We start from the raw sequence: 6,000 nt of genomic DNA, 5'->3' as shown, positions 1-6,000 counted from the left end.
GAGCTTAAGGCCAGTCTGAGCAACACAGCAAAATCCCATCTCTACATAAGATCAAAAAATTAACCAGCCATGGTAGCACATGCCTATAGTTCCAGCTACTCAGGAGGCTGAGGTGAGCCAAGAAGGTTGAGGCTGCAATGAGCCAAGATCATGTCACTGCACTCCAGCCTAGGCAACAGAGCAAGACCCGATCACACACACACACAAAATATGATGTTACAAACATCAATCTGCAATTTGCTCTTCTAGCTCAACATTGTGTTTTAGAGATTTATCCATCTCGATGCATTTAACTCTGGCTTATACACTTTAACTACTACATCATATTGTGTTGTATGAATTTTTTTTTTTTTAAGACGGAATTTCGCTCTTGTTGCCCAGGCTGGAGTGCAATGACATGATCGCGGGTCACCACAACCTGTGCCTCTGGGTTCAAGCAATTGTCCTGCCTCAGCCTCCTGAGTAGCTGGGATTACAGGCATGCACCACCATGCCCGGCTAATTTTGTATTTTTAGTAGAAATGGGGTTTCTCCATGTTGGTCAGGCTGGTCTTGAACTCCTGACCTCAGATGATCCGCCCACCTCAGCCTCCCAAAGTGCTGGGATTACAGGCGTGAGCCACCACGCCCAGCCTGTTGTATGAATTTGCGTGTGCATTTTCCTTTTCACGAATGCTGCCTCAAATTTTTCACAAAATGTTGCAACGAACATTCTTGTGCATGTATCTACTCTGAAAACTTCTCTAGGACCCACTGCAACACACACACACACAAACACAAAGTAAAACAAAAGTTTCACAAAACAATTGTCTTACTACACTTTCAGAAACTTTCTCATAATGCATATCATAGTTTTTTTTTATCAGGTTGTCATTTCCCTTCCATTCCTAGTTTGCTGAGAGTTGTTAATCATGAATGGATGTTGAATTTTGTCAAATTCTTCTTTCACAAATAGAACTTTTTATTTCCCACTTATTGTAAGTCCAAACTTTAAACAGATTCTTGGACTGGACTGGCGGTTCATATCCATCAGCTTGCTCATCTTTTAGCACCTATCTCGTCCCCAGTGGCTTTTCTAGAACTACTTCCTTCACCATGAAGCTCCATGAGTTTTCCCAATTCATATTTGGGCTTCTTCAGCATTTTTACTTTACTTTTTTTTTTTTTTTTTTTTAAAGACAGAGTCTTGCTCTGTCACCAGGTTGCAGTGCAGTGGCACAATCTTGGCTCACTGCAACCTCTGCCTCCCGGGTTCAAGCAAGTCTCCTGCCTCAGCCTCCCAAGTAGCTGGGACTACAGGCATGTGCCACCATGCCTGGCTAATTTTTGTATTTTTAGTAGAGGCGGTTTCACCATGTTGGCCAGGATGGTCTCGATCTCTTGACCCTCGTGATTCACCTTCCTCGGCCTCCCAAAGTGTTGAGATTACAGGCGTGAGCCACCACGCCCAGCCAGCATTTTTACTTTTCTAATGAAAACATCATGGAGAGGATAGATTGGCAAACCTTTTCTATGTCTTTTCCAATGCTGTCTGGAGTCAATTTATTGACCACTTCTTTCAGGTCATTTGTCTGCACCTCTCAGGTCATGATTTCTATGATCTTCCAGATTTGGTGGACCTGTTGATGCTAAGCATAAGAAATCTTCCATATTTGATTGTTGCATTTTTTAGTAAAACCAACACAGAACAGACAAAGCGAGTAACCATTGGTAGTCTTGACATCAACATGAGCTTCGATCACTGTCTGCCATTTTTTCACCATGGAACATATTTTGTCACGGATAAGATCCATGCCATGGAAGTTAGTCAGGCAGCTTTTGCCCTAAACATCTTCTATAATCAGTTTGAATTTTCTAAATGCAACTTCACCATTCTGCAAATCAGCAAAACTCACTTCAAACACAGGACCCTTGAGGCCATCGGATGCAATTTTGGTTCCTTGGGTCCTGGTGACTAGCGTCTTTCCTATATTTCTTATATTGAACATAGCAGGTGCTTTCACATTGTACAAATCTTCCTTAGAAAATGGATCAACCACTTTCTTCTTGGCTCCCTTTTTGCCACCTTTCATAAGGCGCTTGTTCTTGCCAATCACCATGTGCTGCTCAGAAAGCCAAAAGGGGATCATAGGGGTTTTTAAAAGAAATTCTGTCAATAAGGTAAACTACAATAATTAATTTTCAAATGTTGAACCAACCTTGCATTCCTGAGATAAGCTCCACTTGGCCATAGGATGTTGCAATGAGTGCCAAGCTGCAAATATGAGGGCAGAGTTCTCCACAAGACTGCCCTCACTTCAGATACCAGCAGCAAGTCTAGGGGTACCTAGGGCCATCCTCATTTCATACTAGCTGGTGACAAGTTTGAGCATCCCGAAAGACTTCCTCAGGTTTCAATCAGAAAAATGAGTCACAGAACTCAGGAAAGCAATATATTTACAATTACAGTTTTATTACAGCAAAGCATAGAAATTGGAACCAGCCAAAAGAAGACACACATAGAACAAAGTTTGAGAGGGCTTGAAACATAAAGGACACATTGATCTCTGGGCATCAAAGTGTGGCAATACTCTAAAAGTATGGCCAACCAGGAAAGCTTACCCAATCTTCAGCGTCCAGAATTTTTATTGTGGTTTCATTATGTAGATATGATTGACTGAATCACCAGCTATACCATTGAACTCAATCTGCAATCCCCCTCCCTTCCCTGGAGATGCTACCATTTAGTTCAAAGTCTCAACCCTCTAATCACATGATTGGTCTTTCTGGTGTGGCCAGCGCCCATCCTGAGTTATCTCATTAGCACAAACTATCAAGTAGGGCCTGAGGGGTCTACCACAAATTCACAAATAATAAAGACACACTTATTATTCAGGAAATTCTAAAGGTTTAGGGGTTAAGAACTGCGGATAAAGACAAGCTAAATTCTTCATTATATAGACATGTTATGTTTCCTAATGTCGCTTGACTTGATTAGTTATTATTTTGTTAATGATGCATGTGTCAATGCTTATGAAGAATATTAACCTGTAGCATGGTAGGTTTTGACAGATATCTTTTATCCAATTTTTAAGTCTTCTTTCTTTTTTTTTCTTTCTTTCTTTTTTTATTGAGATGGAGTTTTGTTCTTGTTGCCAGGCTGGAGTGCGATGGCATGATCTGGGCTCACTGAAGCCTCTGCCTCCCAGGTTCAAGCAGTTCTCCTGCCTCAGCCTCCTGAGTAGCTGAGATTACAGGCACCCACCTCCATGCCCGATTAACTTTTTTGTTGTTGTTGTATTTTTAGTAGAAATGAGGTTTCACCATGTTGGCCAGGCTGGTCTCGAACTCCTGACCTCAGGTGATCCACCCACCTCAGGCTCCCAAAATGCTGGGATTACAGGTGTGAGCTACCATGTCCAGCCTAAAGTTTTCTTATATCCCAGTTTTCTAGGAGTTTTAACATAAATGGATGTTCGACTTCTGTTAAATGCTTTTTCTGCATCTGTTGCGATCATGGTGTCATTCTCCTTTACTTTGCTAATAGAATGAATTCTATTAAAATACTTTATGGTGTTGAACATTCTACATTCTTGAAAAATAATATTTAATGTGAATAAAATTTTTCTTTTTTTTTTTTTTTTTTTTTTTTTTTTTGAGACGGAGTCTCGCTTCGTCGCCCAGGCTGGAGTGCAGTGGCGCAATCTCGGCTCACTGCAAGCTCCGCCTCCCGGGTTCATGCCATTCTCCTGCCTCAGCCTCCCGAGTAGCTGGGACTACAGGCGCCCACCACTGCGCCCGGCTAATTTTTTCTATTTTTAGTAGAGACAGGGTTTCACCATGGTCTCGATCTCCTGACCTTGTGATCCGCCCGCCTCGGCCTCCCAAAGTGCTGGGATTACAGGCGTGAGCCACCGCGCCCGGCTATTTTTCTTTTATTTAAATTTTTTTTGAGACAAGCTCTTACTATGTCGCCCAGGGTGGTCTTGAAATTCTGGTCTCAAATAGTCCTCCCACCTCATTCTCCCAAATAGCTGAGATTACAGGTGTGAGCCACCATGCCCGGCTTTAAAAACCATTTTAATATCACAAATAACATACTAATACTTATTTTTTAAAAGTTAAACTTACTCCTTAAAACTTAAAAGTTAAGCTATTTTCAAATATTTGCAAATGCAAACCGTATTCCTGAAAAGATGAATAAGAAATTTGTTATAATGGCTGTCTTAACTAAAGAAAACCAAGTGGTTGAGGGATAGGAGAGTGAAGCGGTCGCAGTAACTTTCTGCATATTGTTCCAGGAGTATTTAAACACCTTAGAAAATAATAAATTAAAACATCACAAAAAATGCTGAAGTTTCCCTTGCCTACTGTTCCCAATTCCTTGTTCCTTCTTGGTCCCCCCTGAAGTTACAACTCTTATGAATTTGGTATACTTCCTCTGAGGGATACTATTTGCATTTACAAACATGTAATTATTTTGCATTTTATACAGGAGAACATATCAGTGTGTTCTTCTAGTGCTTTCCCTGCTTTTATATAAATACATGTGCATACCCACATGTGTACATGTGCGTGTTATGTAGATAAAATTATACCACAATCTTAATTCTGCTTTTTTTTTTTTTTTTTGCCCTATTATTTGTCTAGGAGATTTATCCACATTGCTATATATACATCTAGCTCCTGCTTTTAATAGTTTCACAGTATTATGTAATATGAAAAAACAACTATTCTTTCATCCATCCCAGAATCCCTCTAGGTTAGATATAGCATAGCGAAATTGTTGGTTTCAGTGTATACACATTTGTTGTTGTTTTAAGGAATACTACCGAATTGCTCTCCAAAGTAACCATACCAGTTTCTTTAATGCACCAAGCAACCAAGCAAGCACATTTCCTTCCTTCCCTCCCTCCCTTCCTTCCTCCCTCCCTTCCTTCCCTCCCTCCCTCCCTTCCTTTCCTCCCTTCCTCCCTCCCTCTCTCTTTCTCTCTTTCTTTCTTCCTTCAGAGAGTTTTGCTCTGTCACCCAGGCTGGAATGCAGTAGTGCAATCTCAACTCACTGCAACCTCTGCCTCCTGGGTTCAAGCAATTCTCCTGCCTCAGCCTCCAGAGTAGCTGGGACTACAGGCGTGCACCACCACACCTGTAGTTAATTAATACAAAAATTAATACAAAAATTTCTGTACTTTTAGTAGAGACAGGGTTTCACCATGTTGATCAGGATGGTCTAGGACTTCTGACCTCAGGTGATCCACCGGCCTCGGCCTCCCAAAGTGCTGGGATTACAGGCGTGAGCCACCATGGCTGACCGCACGCATGTTTTCCACTGAGTTGCTGCTACCTTGATTGAGCAAGGCATGTTTTCTCTCTGGGCTCCCATCTGTAGGAGGAGGGAGTTGGGTGGACCCCGTGAGTGTATGAGACGGTGTAATGATAGTCTCAGAGTGGGTAGGATGACTGCCCTAAAGAAGGCAGCGAGAGCAGGAGGATGCAGGTGCCAGCCAAGCTGAAGGCAGGCAATTCAGATGCCCTTGGTCCTCCTCTTAGCCCGTCCATGAGCACAGTGACAATTTATCTGCAGCTGTCACCCAAAATCTCCCTCTGAAAGGCATGGATACCCTTTTCTGCAGAATTCACCTACTAGGGTCTCCCAGGGGTTGACAGAGGCCCAGGTCATTTCCATTTATTGAGACTCCCAGCTAATTAAAAAGATGAAGAAATAGTAAGCGGGGATAACAAAATTGCGTGTATGGTAATGTTGCCATTGAACAAATAAATACTAACAAATGCAGAGCAGTGGTCTACAGATATCATATAATCGCACTGCTCAAGGACAATTATAGGATTAATAGACAATATTAATTCATAATACGGTACAGATAAGATGGTGCAGGAATGGAACACACATTTACATGTACAATATAAAAATATCTTCTTTTTTTTTTTTCCCAAATCTGCCAGGATAATGCTTTGACTGAATGTATGAGTGCCTTTGGAGAATTCTAAGTTTGAGCAACT

General features: G+C 41.6%; 1 pseudogene; it reads right to left on the bottom strand.

The window, feature by feature from the left end:
* Positions 1-649: 649 nt before the first annotated feature.
* Positions 650-2,099, bottom strand: LOC103223084 (small ribosomal subunit protein eS1-like; annotated as a pseudogene).
* Positions 2,100-6,000: the final 3,901 nt, after the last annotated feature.

This window comes from Chlorocebus sabaeus, chromosome 19, assembly GCF_047675955.1.
Source record: "Chlorocebus sabaeus isolate Y175 chromosome 19, mChlSab1.0.hap1, whole genome shotgun sequence".
NCBI lineage: Eukaryota > Metazoa > Chordata > Mammalia > Primates > Cercopithecidae > Chlorocebus > Chlorocebus sabaeus.
Note: the sequence above shows the minus strand (reverse complement) of the source record. Positions and strands in the feature narration are given on the sequence as shown.